Genomic DNA, 21,252 nt, shown 5'->3' on the forward strand with positions numbered 1-21,252 from the left:
GGCGCCCTCCCCGGGGACCCTCTGAGCGGGGCTGCAGCCTGCTCTGCCCAAAGACTGACCTTGGACAGAGGACAAGACTCGCTTACACAACACTGTCCTCCGGCGGACAGCAGCATGACATAATTCCAGTCTGGGCTGTGTTACTGTGGTCACTTTCCAATTCAAGCACCCTAATGAAAGATTGCACTGTGCACCCAGGTCGTGGTTTTAAACAAAAAGATGACGTGTTCCGTCAGAGCAGTGGTCCAGGGGCGAGCCCTGCAGGACGATTTTGCAGGACATGACCGGAGGCTGGGTGGCTCCACATCACAAGATAGTTTCCGAGGCCGGGGCAGCCACTCAACACCCCGGATCACTTTTCGTGCTTTCTGCCACATCACAGAAACAGACCAGAACCTCAGCTCCCGTGGCCTTTCTTTGCACCTGCACCATCTGTGGAGATGGGCAAGGTGAGCACCAGGGCACGTGTGCAGCAGGGTGCTGAGGCTCAGGAGGACAGATGCTTCTCGCACCTGCGGCCACAGCAACGCTCGGAGTTCTGAGGATGGCAGGACACTCACAACCAAGGTCCCTTCCACTGAGAAGCAGCAGAAAGAATAAGCAGCAGAGGGCTGGAGGCCTGGACTCTGGGGACACCCTGCTCTCCTGACCCCTCCCAGCTAGACAAAGCTCTGCAGATCGGGCCTCAGCATCCTCAGCTGTGCAACCCACCTGCAGGGGGACCAGCTGCAGGGCTGCTGGGGGTGAGATGACCCTGTCCCTGAGGTGGGGGCAGTGCCCTGGAGGAGACGTGCTCACCGCACAGCAGGCTCAGTTCTGCTGAGGGCACAGCGTCTCATGCACTGTGGGCACTGGGGTGGCTCCCGAACATCCACTCCACCAGTCTCCCCACAATCTGAGTTGCACAAAGACAGGTAGCAGGCGGATCTGCGCCCGGCCCAGATCCGTCTGAGCCCACCACCACCGACTGTGCGAGAACCAGAGGACCCACCACAGCGTGTCAGAGGCACGCAGCGCCCGGCCTCCCAGCCAAAGGGGCTGGCTCAGCATCAGCATGGAAACTGGCTGGAGCAGGGGGCCTCAGGGCCCTCATGCGTAAGGGCAGAAGACCCCAAGGACAGAGCCCAGGGATAGGGGGACAGAGCGCTGGGCGCTGAGCAATCAGTGTGAGCCAGGAAAGCCCGAGTGCCCGCGGCAGGTGTGCTCCGTTTGGGACTGCCTCTGGATGGACGTGACATCAGTCAGGCTCTCCCCCAACAGAGACCATGAAGGGACAAGGAAAAGCCACAAGATCTTGCTGGAATGGCACCGTCTAAGTTTAATCAAATTCCACGGCAGCCCAAATGCACCAACCTCCTGCACGGAACGTCTTCAGTTAAGGTAATGCTGACAAAAGCAAGAAAGAGAAGGAAAGAGAATCCTCCCGCCCGCGTGCAGGGAACTCGGCTGTCTGGGACTCTAGCCTGTGATCACCCGGATTTTACTGGTGGGGCCGCCGCGAGGCATCGCCACTATGGCTGCGCAGGGCTGACACCAATCCCGAGGTCTCTTCCCCTCTTTCACTCACTGGCCCCAGAACACAAAAAAAATTGAAAGAGAAGCAAGTTTATTCTGTTAGTGCCTACTAGAAAACCTCTGGCCATCAGCGGCTAAGCAGCTCTCTCCCAAACAGCCCGCGTCCAGGGAATCAGGGTGAGGCCCCCCAAGGACACGCTCCTCCGGCCAGAGGCTTGGCCGCTGCCTCCCATCTGCTGTGCCCAGCTCTCCACCCCGCACCGTCCTGCTGGCCTCCTACCTGCAGCCACATGGACCAAGTCTCCTGGGCGCCCCGCCTCCTGCACTCCCCCCTCCCCTGCAAACTCTCATCCCGGGTCCTCGCTCTGCCCGCCCTCCCATGGCTGCACCCCTGCTGCAGGGCCCGCTTCTGCTTCCAGCCACAAGGAAAGGACGCATCTTTTCCCAGGAAGCCTGTCCCTGCGGGCATGGACAATACCCAGCCTCAGTGAAACACAACATCGCCACGAACAAATCCTGACAGGGACAGCCCCAACTCGTGGCCTGAGGAGACAGAATCCTGGGACGTCCTGGGATGGAAGAGAATGACCGGGTGGGGACCACAGGCTGGAGGAGCAGAGCAGAGACTCAGCCCGGACGGGTCCCGGACTAAAAGTCTCAAGAAAGGAGCCTCAGCTCACAAGAGAGGGAAGCCATGGATGGGGGGGCTGAGGTGCTTCCCCCACCCAAACTCTCTCCACACCCTCCCTCCCCGCTGCCTGGCCCCTGCAGCTCACCACACTATGTACCCCCCCAGTGCTTCTGCACCCCTGCCTCCTCCCCCCCAACCCAGGGCTCTGCACCCCTGCCTCCCTCCCCCCCACCCAGGGCCCTGCACCCCTGCCTCCTTCCCCCACAACCCAGGGCTCTGCACCCCTGCCTCCTCCCCCGCCAACCCAGGGCTCTGCACCCCTGACTCCTCCCCCCCAACCCAGGGCTCTGCACCCCTGCCTCCCTCCCCCCCACCCAGGGCTCTGCACCCCTGCCTCCTTCCCCCCCACCCAGGGCTCTGCACCCCTGCCTCCTTCCCCCCCACCCAGGACTCTGCACCCCTGCCTCCTTCCCCCCCACCCAGGGCTCTGCACCCCTGCCTCCTTCCCCCCCACCCAGGACTCTGCACCCCTGCCTCCTTCCCCCACCCCAGGGCTCTGCACCCCTGCCTCCTTCCCCCCCACCCAGGGCTCTGCACCCCTGCCTCCTTCCCCCACCCCAGGGCTCTGCACCCCTGCCTCCTTCCCCCCCCACCCAGGGCTCTGCACCCCTGCCTCCCTCCCCCCGACCCAGGGCTCTGCACCCCTGCCTCCTTCCCCCCACCAGGAGCTCAGCACCCCTCCCCCTTCCTCCCCCTCGGAGCCTCTGCACTGGCTGAGAGGAATTCATCCCTATGTCCACCTTCTTGTTTATTGCTCTGTTCTCTACCCCTCGGCAACCTAGAGTCAGGACGGGCCCCATCACTTCTAGAGAGAGAGAGAGTAGAGAGAAGGAGCAGTGCCCCTCTCCAGCCCTCCCGCGGTGCCCACCCCATGGGAGTAGTGTGGTTCAGGAGGGGGCACCACCACGTGGCCTTTCCAGACAGGGCTCCCTGTAAAGGATGCAGGCTGCTACATGCTGGTTCCAAAGAAGGAATGCAGGTAACCTCTGACGAATGCCTGAGCCATACTCTGCACATTTGCAGAGCTAAAAAAAACACATGCCTAACTATTTAGGCTACTAATAAGGAACAAAACCCAGAAAGTGGTTCACTTTCAACAAAGCTTTGTGAGGAGAAGCAGAGAGGAAGGAAGAAGCAGGGAAGGGAGGGGAAGGGGAGGGAAAAGGGGGGGGAGGAGGAAGGAAGGGGAGGGAGAAGAAGGGGGCAGGGGTCAGCTGCTGGGGGCAGCAGGTGCTCCTGGCTGGTCCTAATGTGGGCAGCTAGAGAGCCGGGTGGGGGGGCCCCAGGGCCCTGCAGACCGGTACCCTCCTCTGCTGCCCCTCCTGCCCTCACCTCTCCTTGGGGCACGCTGCCTCCTTCCCCTGCCGCTCACTCCTACTGGCCTACTCTTCCGTCTCTTAAATACCCAAACTACGGAAGGAGCCGGACGGACTGCTTGCCGTCTCAGAGTCTGCGATGTGGGGCGGGCGGAGGCTGCCCCCCGGGACTGGGGTCCACACTGGTTCTGCCAGGACCCGTGACAGGGCTATCCTCCTACCCTCTGGGGATCAGTTTACCAAGAGGAGACTACAGAGAGCAAACGCTTCACCACCAAACAGCACATCCCCAGGAAAGCTCCTGAGAGGCCCGGCCCACACTGAATGCACACACATGGGTCATCCAAGTTGGGACAACCCAGAGTTTTCTCTAAACCTCAAAATCACCTGGACAAAATTACACTTGCGTCGTGTGACCCAAACTTACCGGGGAGTAAGTTAACTCTGTCTCTAACAGACAATGTTTTCCAGCTATGTTTTCATTAAACATGATGCTCATAAAACAAATAGCAGAAAGTGACTCCTGGAAGGGAAGAAAAGCTCCACTTGCCTCTGCTCCTAGTGAAGACATTCTGTGCCCCCCGCCCCCTCCCCGCGCAGCCTGCCAGTACACGCCTCTTCCTCCGGTTAGTTCTGGGGCTGGCCCCCCTCCTCAGCCTGCTCAGGCCTCCGTCATCCCCCACACCCGCTGTGCCGGAGCCCAGGACAGGGACGGAGCACCCCAGGAAAGGGTCCGCTCGGGACGTGACCCACAGTAAAACCCCAAGTCCCTCCCCTAAGACCCACGTGCCCAGAGATTTCCTGCAGAATGTGAATTCCAACTATAAAAACCATCCTCACAGACAAGGACACCAGGCCTCAGAATGGAAGTCTCTGGGGAGGATCCTGGGGGCCAGAGTCGTTCCCCTGGCTCCCTGCAGGGCAACCACGGTGCCTGCACATGGGGAGGGGCCAGCCCTGCACTCCCATTCCCGCAATGAGGTGCTATTTACAGGAAGCGTAATGAGGCGCTCCCACAGAGAAGAAGGGGCACCATGTGAATGTGTTATTATATCAGTCAGATCCAGAATAAGTCCAGTCACCCCAGAGCACAGCGAGCCACTCTCCTCAAACACCAGGGGGCAGCAGTTCAGCCTGGGGTGGGGGGCCGCCCCACCTGCTCCCTCCCCCAAGACAGGACTCCCGACCCCAGGGTGCTGGGGCTGCCCACACACCCAACACTGGCTGGAGCCACACTGTGGACCCAGGAAGAGGAGAGGAGGGTGTCCAGACGGCACAGGCACTCTGCCCACACAGCAGGCCTGTGGCGTGGATGCAGAAATAGAGCCAGCTGAGACTCTGCAAGGCTAGAAGGAGCCCAGAGCTGGGGAGAAGAGAGTGCTTCCTGGAGGAAGACTGACAGGAGGAAGGCCCCAGGACAGAAGGAGAGGCAGCTCACCTGCCATGGGGACCTGCAGCCCCGTCCAGGGCAGGGCCTCATCCTGAGCTCAGACGGGATCCACGGAGGTGTCTGATCAGGGGACTGGTGTGGTCAGAGTATACCAGGGAGGAGGGCCAGTCGGGTGGAGGGCAACACTCAGGAGGCCACAGGGTAAGACCAGAGGCTCATGACCATGAAGATGATGATAATTAGGAGACTAAAGACTCCTTAACCTGCAGCCCTCCAAGGTGGTGGGCATTTTCTCCTTGAGCCCCACTAAGTCTTAAGGTACGTGTGACAGACAGTCCAGACAGAAAGAAAAGAAACATTGGCCTTAAGTGGCACATTAGACAAGATGGACTTAACACACAACATTCACTTGAAAAGCAGAATACACATACTTCTCAAGTGCACATGGCACATTCTCCAAGACAAAGCACGGGTCAGATGACAAAACAAGTTTCAATAATTTAAGACTGAAATTATATCAAGAGCCTCTTCCAAACACAATGGTGTGCAACTAGAAATCAAGCACAAGAAAATGGGAAAAAACACAAATATGTGGAGATTAAACAATATCCTACTGAGCCACCAATGAGTCAAAGAAGAAATCCAAAGAAAATCAGAAAAAATACCTTGAAACAAACGAAAATGGAAACATTACACCCCCAAAACCTATGAGATGTAGGAAAAGCAGCTCTAAGAGGGAAGTTTGTAGCAATAAATGTCTACATTAAGAAACAAGAAAAATCTCCAATGAACAACCCAACTTTATACCTCAAGGAACTAGAAAATGAAGAACAAACTAAGCCCAAAGTTAGTAGAAGAAAGGAAATAACAAAGATCAGAGTGGGGGAGAATAAAGACAAAAAGACAACAGAAAACATCAATGAAATGAATAGCTGTTTTTTTGAAAAGATAAAATTCACAAACCTTTCACTAGACCTACTGAGGAAAAAAGAGAAAGGCCTCAAATAAAACCACAAGTACAAGAGGAGCAATTACAATGGACACCACAGAAATACAAAGGATCGTAAGAAACTAACATGAACAATTATAAGCCAACAAATTGTTCAAACTACAAGAAATGGAAAATTCCCTCAAACAACCTACAAAGACTAAATCACAAAGAAACAGAAAATCTGAACAAACCAATTACTAGTTAGGAGATTGAATCAATAATCAAAAACCTCCCAACAAACAAATATCCAAGGCCACATGACTTCACTGATGAGATCTACCAAAAGTTAAAATTAGAATACCAATCCTTCTCAAACTCTTCAAGAAAAAAATGAAGAATGGGAAACACTTTCAAATGCATTTTAGGAGGCCAGCATTACCCTGATACTAAAACAAGACAAAGACAATACAATGGAGGAAAATTACAGGCCAATAGCCCTGACCTGATACTAAAACAAGACAAAGACAATACAATGAAGGAAAATAACAGGCCAATACCCCTGATAAAGATGTAAAAATCCTCAACCAATGGGGTGCCTGGGTGGCTCAGTTGTTAAGCATCCGTCTTCAGCTCAGGTCATGATTTCAGGGTCCTGGGATCGAGCCCCGCATCGGGCTCCCTGCTCAGCAGGAAGCCTGCTTCTCCCTCTCCCACTCCCCCTGCTTGTGTTCCTGCTCTTGCTGTGTCTCTCTCTGTCAAATAAATAAATAAAATCTTAAAAAAATAATTCTCAACCAAAGAGTGGCAAACCAAAATGAGCACAATGTTAAAAGGATCAAACACCATGATCAAATGGGATTTATTCCAGGGATGCAAGGATGGCTCAACATCTGCAAATCAGTCAATGAGACACCATATTAACAAAAAGGATAAAAACCATATGATTATTACAATCAATGCAGAAAAACCATTTGAAAAAATTCAACACCATTTATGAGTTTAAAAAAAAACTCTCAACAAGTGGGTCTAGAGGGAATGTCCTTCAACATAATAAAGGGCCTACATGGCAAGCCTGCAGCTCACATCATCCTCAATGAAAAGCTGAAAGCTTCTCCTCTAAGATGAGGAACAAGACAAGGATGTCCTCTCACCACTTTTATTCAACATAGTACTGGAAGCCCTAGCCTCAGCAATTAGGGAAGAAAAGAAATAAAAGGCATCTAAATTGGTAAGGAAGAAGCAAAACCATCTCTATTTGCAGGCAACATGACACTACCTATATAAAACACTAGAGACTCCACCAAAAAATGGCTAAAACTAATTCAGTAAAGTTGCAGGATACAAAATCAATATGCTAAAATCTGTTACATTTCTATACATAATAACCAATTATCAGAAAAATTAAGAAAACAATCCCATTTACAACCACATCAAAAAAAAAAATCTAGGAATAATTTAACCAAGGAGGTTAAAAACCTATACAATGAAATCTCTAAGACACTGATGAAAGAATTTGAAAGAGATACAAATAAAGAGATATTCCATGTTCATGGATTGGAAGAGTATTGTTAAAATGTCCATGTGACCCAGAGCTATCTACAGATTCAATCCAATCCCTATTAAAATTCCAATGGTGTTTTTCATAATAAAACAATCCTAAAATTTGTAGATAACCACAAAGAACCCCAATAGCCGATGAGACCTCAAGAGAGAGGAACAATCTCACTTGCTGGAAGCATCACACTTGCTGACATCAAACTACATTGCAAAGCTCTGGTATTCAGTAAAACTGTTCGGTAGTAGGATAAAAGCAGACACACAGAACAGAAGGGAGAGCTCAGAAATAAACCCACACTTGTTCACCTAATTTACAACAAAGGAACCAAGAGTGCAGACAGGACAATCTCTTCCGCGAATGGTGTTGGGAAAACTTAACAGATACAAGCAGTGCAAAAGAAAGAAACTGAACCGTTACATCACAACATACACAAAAACTAACTTGAAATGGATTAGAGACGTTAACCTAAGTTCTGAAACTGTAAACACCTAGAAGAAAACATAGTAAGCTCCCTGACATCAGTTTTGCTGATGACTTCTTGAATTTGACACCAAAAGCAAAGGCAACAATGCCACATAAATTAAATAATTAACTCATTAATTAAGGAGGACTTTTTCAAACTAAAAAACTTCCACACAGCAAAAGAAACCATCAGCAAAATAAAAAGGCAACCTACCAAATGGGAGGAAATATTTGTAAATCATGTTACCACATAAAGAGTTAATATTCAAAATATATAAAGAATTCGTACAACAGTAGCCAAAAAACAACCTAATTATAAAATGGGCAGAAGAGGGCGCCTGGGTGGTTCAGTTGGTTAAGCGACTGCCTTCGGCTCGGGTCATGATCCTGGAGTCCCAGGATCGAGTCCCACATCGGGCTCCCTGCTCGGCGGGGAGTCTGCTTCTCCCTCTGACCCTCCCCCCTCTCATGTGCTCTCTCTTTCTCTCTCTCTTATTCTCTCTCTTTCAAATAAATAAATAAATAAATCTTAAAATGGGCAGAAGATCTGAATAGACAGCTTTCCAAAGAAAACATACAGGTGGCCAAAAGGTACATGAAAACGTGCTCATCGATTGGCAACAGACCTATCCACAGAGACCTGGCAGGCCAGAAAGGACTGGCAAGATATCTTCAGAGCACTAAACGAGAAAAATATGCAGCCAAGAATACTATATCCAGCTAGGCTATCATTGAAAATAGAAGGAGAGATAAAAAGCTTCCAGAACAAACAAAAACTAAAGGAATTTGCAAACACGAAACCAGCCCTCCAAGAAATATTGAGAGGGGTCCTCTAAGCAAAGAGAGAACCTAAAAGCAGCAAAGAGCAAAAACGAACACAGACAACAGACAGTTAACAGTCACCTTACAGGTAATACAATGGCACTAAATTCATATCTTTCAATAGTTACCGTGAATGTAAATGGGCTAAATGCCCCAATCAAAAGACACAGGCTATCAGATTGGATTAAAAAACAAGACCCAAAAATATGCTGTCTGCAAGAGACTTATTTTAGACCCAAAGACACCCCCAGATTGAAAGTGAGGGTGTGGAAAACCATTTACCATGCTAATGGACTCCAAAAGAAAGCTGGGGTGGCAATCCTTATATCAGACAAACTAGATTTTAAAACAAAGAGTGTAATAAGAGATGAGGAAGGACACTATATCCTACTGAAAGGGTCTATCCAACAAGAAGATCTAACAATTGTAAATATCTATGCCCCGAACATGGGAGCAGCCAATTATATAAGGCAATTAATAACAAAAGCAAAGAAACACATTGACAACAATACAATAATAGTGGGGGACTTTAACACCCCCCTCACTGAAATGGACAGATCATCTAAGCAAAAGATCAACAAGGAAATAAAGACTTTAAATGACACACTGGACCAAATGGACTTCACAGACATATTCAGAACATTCCATCCCAAAGCAACGGAATACACATTCTTCTCGAGTGCCCATGGAACATTCTCCAGAATTGATCACATCCTAGGTCACAAATCAGGTCTTAACCGGTACCAAAAGATTGGGATCATTCCCTGCATATTTTCAGACCACAATGCTTTGAAACTAGAACTCAATCACAAGAGGAAAGTCGGAAAGAACTCAAATACATGGAGGCTAAAGAGCATCCTACTAAAGAATGAATGGGTCAACCAAGAAATTAAAGAAGAATTAAAAAAATTCATGGAAACCAATGAAAATGAAAACACAACTGTTCAAAATCTTTGGGATGCAGCAAAGGCAGTCCTGAGAGGAAAGTATATAGCAATGCAAGCCTTTCTCAAGAAACAAGAAAGGTCTCAAATACACAACCTAACCCTACACCTAAAGGAGCTGGAGAAAGAACAGCAAATAAAGCCTAAACCCAGCAGGAGAAGAGAAATCATAAAGATCAGAGCAGAAATCAATGAAATAGAAACCAAAAGAACAGTAGAACAGATCAACGAAACTAGGAGCTGGTTCTTTGAAAGAATTAACAAGATTGATAAACCCCTGGCCAGACTGATCAAAAAGAAAAGAGAAATGACCCAAATCAACAAAATCATGAATGAAAGAGGAGAGATCACAACCAACACCAAAGAAATACAAACAATTATAAGAACATATTATGAGCAACTCTATGCCAGCAAATTAGATAACCTGGAAGAAATGGGTGCATTCCTAGAGATGTATCAACTACCAAAACTGAACCAGGAAGAAATAGAAAACCTGAACAGACCTATAACCACTAAGGAAATTGAAACAGTCACCAAAAATCTCCCAAGAAACAAAAGCCCAGGGCCAGATGGCTTCCCAGGGGAATTCTATCAGACATTTCAAGAAGAATTAATACCTATTCTCCTGAAACTGTTCCAAAAAATAGAAATGGAAGGGAAACTTCCAAACTCATTTTATGAGGCCAGCATTACCTTGATCCCAAAACCAGACAAAGACCCCATCAAAAAGAGGATTAGAGACCAATATCCTTGATGAACATGGATGCAAAAATTCTCACCGAAATACTAGCCAATAGGATCCAACAGTACATTAAAAGGATTATTCACCATGACCAAGTGGGATTTATTCCTGGGCTGCAAGGCTGGTTCAACATCCACAAATCAATCAATGTGATACAATACATTAACAAAAGAAAGAACAAGAATCATATGATCCTCTCCATAGATGCAGAAAAAGCATTTGACAAAGTACAACATCCTTTCTTGATCAAAACTCTTCAGAGTATAGGGATAGAGGGTACATACCTCAATATCATAAAAGCCATCTATGAAAAACCTACAGCGAATATCATTCTCAATGGGGAAAGGCTGAGAGCCTTTCCCCTAAGGTCAGGAACGCGGCAGGGATGTCCACTCTCACCACTGCTATTCAACATAGTATTAGAAGTCCTAGCCACAGCAATCAGACAACAAAAAGAAATCAAAGGCATCCAAATCGGGAAAGAGGAAGTCAAACTCTCACTCTTTGCAGATGATATGATACTGTATGTGGAAAACCCAAAAGTCTCCACCCCAAAACTGCTAGAACTCATACAGGAATTCAGTAAAGTAGCAGGATATAAAATCAATGCACAGAAATCAGTGGCATTCCTATACACCAACAACAAGACAGAAGAGAGACAAATCAAGGAGTCTCTCCCATTTACAATTGCACCCAAAACCATAAGATACCTAGGAATAAATCTAACCAAAGAGGCAAAGGATCTGTACTCAGAAAACTATAAAATACTCATGAAAGAAATGGAAGAAGACACAAAGAAATGGAAAAATGTTCCATGCTCATGGATTGAGAGAATCAACATTGTGAAGATGTCAATGCTACCTAGAGCAATCTACACATTCAATGCAATCCCCATCAAAATACCATCCACTTTTTTCAAAGAAATGGAACAAATAATCCTAAAATTTGTATGGAACCAGAAGAGACCCCGAATAGCCAGAGGAATACTGAAAAAGAAAAGCAAAGCTGGCGGCATCACAATTCCGGACTTCCAGCTCTCTTACAAAGCTGTCATCATCAAGACAGTATGGTACTGGTACAAAAACAGACACATAGATCAGTGGAACAGAATAGAGAGCCCAGAAATGGACCCTCAACTCTATGGTCAACTCATCTTTGACAAAGCAGGAAAGAATGTCCAATGGAATAAAGACAGTCTCTTCAACAAATGGTGTTGGGAAAATTGGACAGCCACATGCAGAAGAATGGAACTGGACCACTTCCTTACACCACACACAAAAATAGACTCCAAATGGTTGAAAGACCTAAACGTGAGACAGGAGTCCATCCAAATCCTAAAGGAGAACACAGGTAGCAACCTTTTCGACCTTAGCCACAGCAACTTCTTCCTAGAAACATCGCCAAAGGCACGGGAAGCCAGGGCAAAAATGAACTATTGGGATTTCATCAAGATAAAAAGCTTTTGCACAGCAAAAGAAACAGTCCACAAAACCAAAAGACAACCGACAGAATGGGAGAATATATTTGCAAATGACATATCAGATAAAGGGCTAGTATCCAAAATCTATAAAGAACTTATCAAACTCAACACCCAAAGAACAAATGATCCAATCAAGAAATGGGCAGAAGACATGAACAGACATGTCTCCAAAGAAGACATCCAAATGGCCAACAGGCACATGAAAAAGTGCTCCACATCGCTCGGCATCAGGGAAATCCAAATCAAAACCTCAATGAGATACCACCTCACACCCGTCAGAATGGCTAAAATTAACAAGTCAGGGAACAAGAGATGTTGGCGGGGATGTGGAGAAAGGGGAACCCTCCTACACTGTTGGTGGGAATGCAAGCTGGTGCAACCACTCTGGAAAACAGTATGGAGGTTCCTCAAACAGTTGAAATTAGAGCTACCGTTCGATCCAGCAATTGCACTACTGGGTATTTACCACAAAGATACAAATGTAGGGACCCGAAGGGGTACGTGTACCCCAATGTTTATAGCAGCAATGTCCACAATAGCCAAACTGTGGAAAGAGCCTAGATGCCCATTGACAGATGAATGGATAAAGAAGATGTGGTATATATACACAATGGAATATTATGCAGCCATCAAAAGGAATGAGATCTTGCCTTTTGCAACGACGTGGATGGAACTGGAGGGTGTTATGCTGAGTGAAATAAGTCAATCAGAGAAAGACATGTATCACATGACCTCACTGATATGAGGAATTCTTAATCTCAGGAAACAAACTGAGGGTTGCTGGAGTGGTTGGGGGTGGGAGGGATGGGGTGGCTGGGTGATGGACATTGGGGAAGGTATGTGCTATGGTGAGCGCTGTGAATTGTGTAAGACTGTTGAATCACAGATCTGTACTTCTGAAACAAATGATGCAACATATGTTAAGAAAAAAGAAAAAGAAGAAGATAGCAGGAGGGGAAGAAAAGGGGAGTATGTCAGAGGGGGAGACGAACCAGGAGAGATGATGGACTCTGAAAAACAAACTGAGGGTTCTAGAGGGGAGGGGGTAGGGGGATGGGTTAGCCTGGTGATGGGTATTGAGGAGGGCACGTTCTGCATGGAGCACTGGGTGTTATAAACAAACAGTGAATCATGGAACACTGCACCAAAAACTAATGAAGTAATATATGGTGATTAACATAACAATAAAAAAATTAAAAAAAAAACAGAATACAAAAAAAAAAAGAAAAAGAAAACGTGCTCATCACTGACCATCAGGGAAATGCAAATCAAAACCTCAATGAGAGAATGGCTAAAATTAACAAGTCAGGAAACAACAGATGTTGGCGGGGATGCAGAGAAAGGGGAACCCTCCTACACTGTTGGTGGGAATGCAAGCTGGTGCGACCATTCTGGAAAACAGTTTGGAGGTTCCTCAAAAAACAAAAGCTAGAAGAACCATATGATCCAGCGATCCCACTTCTGGGTATTTACCCTAAATAACAAAAACACTACCTTGAAGAGACATCTGCACCCCCATGTTCACTGCATTACTTCCAATAGCCAGGTGTGTAAACAACCAGTGTCCACTGATGGATGAATGGAAAAAGAAAATAAAGTATAATACACATGCAGTGGAATACTATTCTCCCGTAAAAAGAGAAATTCTTCTACTTGCAACAACGTGGATGGACCTGACAGCTAACTGAAATAAGAAAGACAAATTCCATATGATCTCATTTTATGTGGAATAAAAATGAGCTCCTAAGTACAAAGAACAGATTGGCAGTTGCCACAGGGGCGGGGGCGGGGGCTGGGCAAAATGAGCGAAGGGTGTGAGAGATCCAAAATTCCAGATACAACAGCTAACTCACGGAAGGTTCTGTGCAGCATGGAGACTAAAGCTCACCCTGCAGGATGGGGTACGGGTTCCCCCGCTATTTCAAAGTACAGTGTTCCTAGCAAATCTTCCACAGCAGGAATGATGTAAACCAAAGGAGGAATTACCATTCATTTATACAGAAAAATTAGTGAGAGTGCTCAGACTCCAAAAATGACCTCTCTTTGGCTTTTCTTAGGCCTCGGGACACAACTTCCTAACGAATGCCCAAAATAAATGGAGATAAAGCACAGCAGAGGCTCACAGACACAATTCAAAATACTGGGGGCTGGACGCGGAGAGCGGTTCCCAGGAAGGAGGTGGTTGGGGTGCACGCCGCCTCTGTAGTGGGTCCCAGCAAAACAGATGCTGAACACAATGCTCATTTTTCGACTTTCTTCATAAGAGGGATATCCTCTTCAGGTTTCTTCCTGTTACTGAAGCGGGGTAATGACGTAGATCTTTCAAAAAAGCCAAGTGTCTTACCGTGAACTTTTAAAAAGTGGGGAATACTTGTACTTGAAAGTTGCTGAAGCAGTAGATGTTAAATGTTCTCCTGGACACTCACATCAGCAGGTCCACCGGGAAAGGCACCTTCCTCAGCATGGGGAACACAGACGACCTCCTACCCCCAGAAACGTCCTCCTTCCCCTCACTCAGGACAACCAGCCACAGCTGGGAGTTACCCCAATTCCTCCTTTCTCCCATGCCCAACATCCAACACATAAGCAAATCCTGTGAGCTCCATCTTCAAAATGTACCCAAAATGGGACTAACCACTCCTTCCAAGGCCACCTGTCTGGTCCATGCTGGAGCCCATCTCTGGCCTGAGTTCCTGTAAAAGCTTCATCATGGACCTCCCCTGCCCATCCTCAACCCTCTGTCATCTGTTCTCAACACTGCAGCCAGGATGGCCCAGTGAAACAGGGTCCCATGGAGTCACAGCCTTTCAATGGCTTTCTGTCTCCGTCACCTCCCTGAGGTCATGTCCTAGGCTGTCTCCTGTGGCCACAGGGCCAGCTTGCTACTCCTGGACATACCTGGTATGCTTCTGCCCTGGGGCGTTTGCACATGCTTTGCCTTCCATTTAGAATGCTGTTGATGTGATATCACTCACCTTCTTTAGATCTTGACTCAAGGATCACCTTCCTAATGAAGTCCCACATGGTCCCTATGTGAATAGCAAGCACCACCCCCACCTCCCCTGCAGCACCCCAGCCCCGTCTCCTGCTCCGTATTTCCGTAGCAGTTATCACAGTCACCAGTCCATCTCGGCAGGGCAGAAACGAAGGCCTACACTGACGCTTTCACCACTGACTCCCTCCGATTTCCTGGTCCAAAGCCCCGGGGAAAAGGTGCCCCAGGTCTCTTGCAGCCAGGATGCCCGGGACAAGGGGGTCCACCTACTGCACCCTGAACACTATCAGGAAAATGAGCCACTTGAGGAATCCACCTGCACGTGAAACCTGAAACCAGACACCTTCCTCGATTACAGGTGAGCACTCACACTTCCTCTCCTTGCCTGAGGTGCTCATCCAAGAAAGCTGAGCAAAGACCCATCCCAGGATCCAACTCTCCCTCTGGCCAAGGTCCTGGGAAACAGACATCTCTCCTCCCTGCACCAACCACCTGTGACTGAAGTCCAGAATCCTCCCACCGTCAGGCAGAGTGGTGCACCTGTCCCTCTTTCCTGTGACGTCATCACAAACCAGGCTTTGCTGCACAGTTTTCAGAAAAGAGCCTGCAGCAGGGTCAGCAGGCCGCCCAGGTTTGGCCTCAGTCTCGCACGTAGGGTTCCACGTGGAACTAGACCTTCACAGAGACCGGTGTCCTGTGTGGCCTCAGAACTTAAGGGCAGGAGCTGAGATTTCAGTTCGAAATGAAAAGTGACCTCTTCCACACAGCACAAGAATGTGGAGAGAGGATTTCTCAGGGGTGTGGCTCTGGAAGAAGTGCTTCTGCTGGCTGAATTCACAGAACCCACGCAGAGGACATTTTGTAGCAGCTCCTCCCAGGGAGCAGGCAGCACGCCGGGCATGATCCACACTGCTTCCTACCAACCACCCTGCTGAGCTGTGGGCTTGAGAACCAAACGTGAAGCAACTGTCTTTTCACTTGTGCAGCAAGAGGGCTGGCTGGGCGGGGAGCCCAGTCCCTGTCCTTGGGAGGGAGCAAGCAACAGCCCACCTCTCGGCTGTCTGAACCGACTGGCCCTGCCAGGCTCAGACCTGCTCACACAGTGAGTAAAAAGACGCAGTGAATTCTTTCCACTCCAACTCAGTGCTTCTCACAGAGAAGCAAACTCTCAGTTTCTGAGGTGAGCCTTAGAAATGTGCTCACCATTAGCTCTGGAATTCCCTGGGTGGTGTCTACACTGGCCCACAGAGGTGTCCCATCCCGACCATGCCACAAATGCCCTAGGGTCTCAAGCCACTTCCAAGCTGCCCTTAGAAAGGCAGGAACTCACTTGCCCGATTAGGCACACCAGCCAAGTGACTCGATGTGCTGGAAACTCGGACAACATCCTCGCTGAACACCAACGCTTCCAAGTCCGAGCTTCAAACTTTTGCTCACTGGGCACTGAGCACCATGTCAGCATCAACACTGCTCTTACAATTCACTTGTCTCCCATTCCTTAAAGTCAGAAACCAAGCTCCAGTCACCGCTCCATTTTCCCTTCAGAGAAATAAGGCAAATGACAGAATAAAACACTACGTGTGCACAGCACACTTGTATCAAAATATAACTCCTTGGCCTTCCTCATACGGGCAGCTCTACGTTATTAGCCATACTAATGAGAGATACCACAAGTTCAGTCATCATGTCTATATGTGACTGCAGTTTTCCATTTGGTATTTCTATCTCAAAGTAAATGTCCATATTTCTTTCTTAAAAATAATAATGTCCATACATAAGGCTCTGGATCTCCATAACCACACAACATGACTCTCGTCCAAATAAGGATGAAGATACAACCTCAGCCCAGGAAGTGAAGCCCACACCCTCAGGGATCCCGACACGCCTCACGGGTGATGAGTTCCTTTGCTACATGGAGTTGCCCATTACAAAGGATGCAGGCACCCTTCACCATTCCTTCTGTTTTCTTCATAAATCCCCCAGTTCAAATCCCAAGTGACTCACCGGGTCAAGCTTCCAGAGCCCAGGATGGGCCACCAGGTAAGCTGCCCCCTACACCAGGGAAGGCTAACAGGGGGCTCAATTTCCTTTGGGAGCACAATGAGCCACTCCACGAGCTCCTAAAGAACCTACACTCCTCCATGTGTCCCTCTCACAAAGGGCACCACACCCTGTTACAGCTCTGAGGCTGTGTTTACTTTAAAACATAATTTCTAATATCAGAATGTGGTTCATGGAAGAGAAAAACATGAACACCCACAAAGGATTCTTTTAATATTTCAAAAGATCATTTTCCCATTGTTCAATTAAAATAGGAAATAACCCAGAGATACCCCTTCTCCTAGCAGGTCCGATTGACTGCAGTGACTTAAACAAGAGCAGGAAATAAAAGAGTAACAGATGTTCTGATGACCTGTCATTTCCACCATCTAAGTTTTGCAACTTCACACACACACAAAGAAAGAAGCTCAAACAAACGTCTTGGCCTGGCAACTCTGAGACGTCTGAACTGGAGTGACAGGGACAGACGATGACGTCGTGTGTGTTGGGTGAGGCTGGTGGCACAGAAGAAGGTGCTCGGCCAGCTCTCCACATGGACCTCACCTGTCCTCAGCCAGGAACCTCCTCACGGCCCTCACCTGTCACCACTCTCACCCGGGAGACCCACAGCCACCCCTGGAGCCCGCCCTGCCCACACCCTCCTGCTCAAGGCACTCAGCTCTCTTCGGAGACCCCTGTCAGGTTTACCCAGACCTGGAACTCCCCCATCTGCTGCAGAGCTCCAGGATTCCCCCTCTTCTTCCAAAATGACACTGGCCCAAGGCTTTCATGAGAAAGGTTGAAGGCTACGTAATGAATGGTTCACTACTTTCCCCTTCTGTCGTATTTCTCTCCACCTACCTTCCACTGTGCAAACCGTAAGTAACATACCAATGGAATATGAACATGCTCTGAGATCTGATTCTTTCATTGCAGCCTTCTCGGGACTCCTTGTACAATAAAACACCATATCCTATGACAGGGGGGTTTAAAACTATTATTTACAGAATAATACAGCCCAAATCACCTCATTTTTAGTTGCTCTTCATTAGGCAGAACAGTTTCTATATAAACAGTCATAGATATTACTTTCCAACGATTTCATAAGGAGTAAACGGAAGCTCTGTGGGATAACCTGACTCACCCAGGGTCAGGCAAGCAGTTCCAGAACTCAATCCAGGGCTCCTCTCACCAGACCCCTTGAAGCCACCAGCATGCCTCTATCCAGAATTCCTGAAGACTTTCCTCCTGACTTCATCACAAAAGGAACTACAGAGAAAATATAGTACCTCAAAATATCAAGATGATACAGTAAAATTAAAAAGTCAAGCTCAACTTTTAAAAGGTAAAAGGCTATCCTGATTATTTTTGAATTTTCATCTACCCTAATTGTAACTCTTTTGATGAAAAGACTCCTCAATTACAAGAGAACCTTAGACAAATGACAAGACATCATCAAAGTCTGTATCTGATGACAAAAAGACACAATACACCTAAGCCTAGATGTTAGCCACTAAATCATATCCTCCGGCCAATCAAATAAATGCTGTTAGATTAAGGAACAAATTATATTTTAAAAACACAGAGTAATTCTCATCTTCCCTAATAAAAGTTATTTCCTAGGAAACAGATGTTCAAAATACATTTTGTAAGCAATAAAAGAACAGAGAAAATGTTACACCCTGCAATGTTCTACCTGCAGGGAAACTAAGTAACTCTTGCACCAAACCCAGAATGCTGACAGCTACTTAAGTCTTACTTTGTGACTCAACTAGAGAAAAGAGAAGAGCCCATGAGGTTTTGGGTTAATGAGAAGTTTTACCTCTAGCAAAAGTGAGTCACGGACATGAATAGCACATTACATCCAATATATCTGCTGTTTTTTTCTGAACATTGATGCCCTGTGACAAGCTGAATCATTTACTCAAGTGTTTATGTTCAAAACTTCAGGTCTCACAGAAAAGTGTGGCCAGGTGGGAATAGTAGGCACCTCCTGACCTGTGGCCTGCACACCTGCTTCAGTTTCTGGGGGAAGGGGAAACATACTTATTTTTTAGGTAGCAATTACCTTCATTCTAAAGTAGACTAATGACTTTGTCTTTATAGGAAAAGGGAAATTACTCTTCCAAATAAACACCTCAGCTCCTCATTTCTCATGCAACTTGAGTGGGGTGTGGTTTACTCAGCCTCCAGGCCCCGACCTGGAGGACCCTACCGCACCATCGTGACAGCCTAACACCACCATCCCTGCGGACACGGGGCACAACGCTGAAGTTGGGGAGTGCTGCTCATGGGCTTGTTACTGCCACACCTGTGGGTGACTGGGAGCAGGGAACTTGGGGGTGCTGCTCATGGTCTGTTACCTGCGCTGTCTGTACCAGGAGCTATGGGGGACACCCTGAAGTTGGAGTGCTGCTGAGGGGCCCATTACCTGTACTGTCCGTGCCAGGGGACAGGGGGCACCCCACTGAAGTTGGGAGGCTGCCTGTGGTCCTTCACCCGCACTGTCTGTGCCCAAGGGCACAAGGGACACACTTCTGAAGTTGGGGAGCTGCACACGGGCCGTTACCTGCGCAGTCTGTGCTCAGAGGAGCTAAGAGGACACCCCACTGAAGCTGGGGGCTACGCTGGGTCCGTTATCTACACTGTTTCTGGGAAACAAGGGACTCCCCGAGCTGTCGGCGCCCCGACCCGCAAACCTCGGGCGGCGGGCAGCCCAGAATCCACAGATCGGCGGGATTGAGCGAGTTCGGGAGCATTCAGCAAGACTTTCAAAGGGGAAAAAAAAAAAAAAAAAAACTCGTCCGAAGCCCTGCCATTAACTCGCTGGACTCGCCCTTCAAGGACCCCCGCTTCCACCCCCAGGCCCGCACCCTCCCCACCGCAACCCTAGCCTCCCCCCAAAACTCATGCCCCCACCTAGACCCCCCCCCCGCTCCGGCCCCTCGGCCCGCACCGTGCCCCCGCGATCCCCACCCTCAGGCCCGAACTCACCCCTCAAGAACCCCGGCCCGCCAGCCCGCACTCACCCAGCCAGGACCCCCGCCCGCCGTCCCTCTGAGCGCCCCTCACCCTGCCCCGCTTCTGCCGCCAGGGGATGCGCCCCGGCCCCGCCCACAGGGAGGCAGCTCCACCCCCACGCCCTGAGTGGTCGGATCAGACGGTGCCAGGAGCTCATTGGATTCCGCGCCTGCCCGTCCTCGGCCTCGCTCCACCCTCACGCCCGCGCATTCCTGCGGGGCCACGTGGCCGCCCGCGGCCCCTCCTAAGCCCAACGCCCCGCCTGGCTGCGCACGCGTGGGCGGGGGGTGGGGGGGCAGAGCCCTCCAGATATCCTGCCGTTCAACCCTCCGGCTTGCACGTGTGGGCGGGGTCATGGGCAGGACCCCCCCCCCGCCCAGACTCCTGGCCCTTCCTGCTGACCCTCGGGCTATGCACGTCTGGGCGGGGTCGTAGGCAGGGACCCCTCCTCCCCCCAACCCGGCCCTTCCAGCGGACCCTGGGGCTGTGCACACGTGGGAGGTTTCGGTGGGCGAAACTCCCCCCAGGCACGCGCCCTTCCCCGAGGACCCTCGGGCTCGCACGCGTGGGCGGGGTCGTGGGCTGGATCCCCCAGACTCCTGGCCCTTCCTGTGACTCTCGGGCTGCGCGCACGTGGGTGGGGTCGGTGGTCAGGACCCCTCCAGACACCCGCCCTATCCCGCGGACCCCTGGGGCTGCAGACCACCCCCAGAGCACTGCCCGGTCCTTTCGGGAGCTAGGCCTGCCAGCAGGGGCGGTCCTGGCTCTGCAGAAGGTCAGCTGCTTTCAGACCCGCCAAGGCTTGGGCGTTAGCATATGCAAGGATGTCACACATTTCCCAGGCAATTTTAAGAGCCTGAGTAGTGCTCTAAGAAGGAAGAGGCTCACCTTCTGGTTTCACCCTTGGAATGGCTAAGTGCTTCTTAGGCTCTCAAAGCATCCTTATACTGTGAGTCTATTTGTGGTTGAAGATACACGCATATGCTTGGGTCTGCACCGGAGGGTCCAGCATGAACAAGACCGTCGTCCTCTCTGCTGTTGTTAACCAGCAGCATTTATTTTGTCATTTAAAAGAAAATGGATTATTGTTATAATTACTACTGAAAGGGAGGAATTTGGGACAAAAGTATCTTAAACAAGAATACAAAGAAACCACAATGACACCTACAGAATGTTACCTGGTTACAGGTAACAGAGGTGTTCACAGACACTGGACTCCTCCCTTGCTCCTGCCCAAATCTCTGAGTCATAGAAGTAATTTAAAGTCAGAATTTTAGAACTGCCACACATCTTAGAGATCTCTGTCCCCATTCACTGGGCTTCTAGAATAAAACAAAGTAGCTAA

General features: G+C 49.0%; 1 protein-coding gene across 6 annotated transcripts in view; it reads right to left on the reverse strand.

Moving 5' to 3' along the window:
• Positions 1-20,002, reverse strand: part of ARHGEF10 (Rho guanine nucleotide exchange factor 10) — a 111,112-nt gene extending 91,110 nt beyond the window's left edge. For 4 of the 6 annotated variants that reach the window (XM_027598735.2, XM_027598736.2, XM_027598734.2 and 1 more), the window contains exon 1: positions 19,916-20,002. The gene's annotated coding sequence lies outside the window, so the exon portion shown is untranslated. Of the gene's footprint in view, positions 1-17,777; positions 17,860-18,030; positions 18,156-19,915 lie in introns of all 6 variants that reach the window. The other 2 variants (XM_027598733.2, XM_027598732.2) reach the window with 2 other exon arrangements.
• Positions 20,003-21,252: the final 1,250 nt, after the last annotated feature.

Source organism: Zalophus californianus, chromosome 2 (assembly GCF_009762305.2).
Source record: "Zalophus californianus isolate mZalCal1 chromosome 2, mZalCal1.pri.v2, whole genome shotgun sequence".
In the NCBI taxonomy this organism is placed as follows: Eukaryota; Metazoa; Chordata; class Mammalia; order Carnivora; family Otariidae; genus Zalophus; species Zalophus californianus.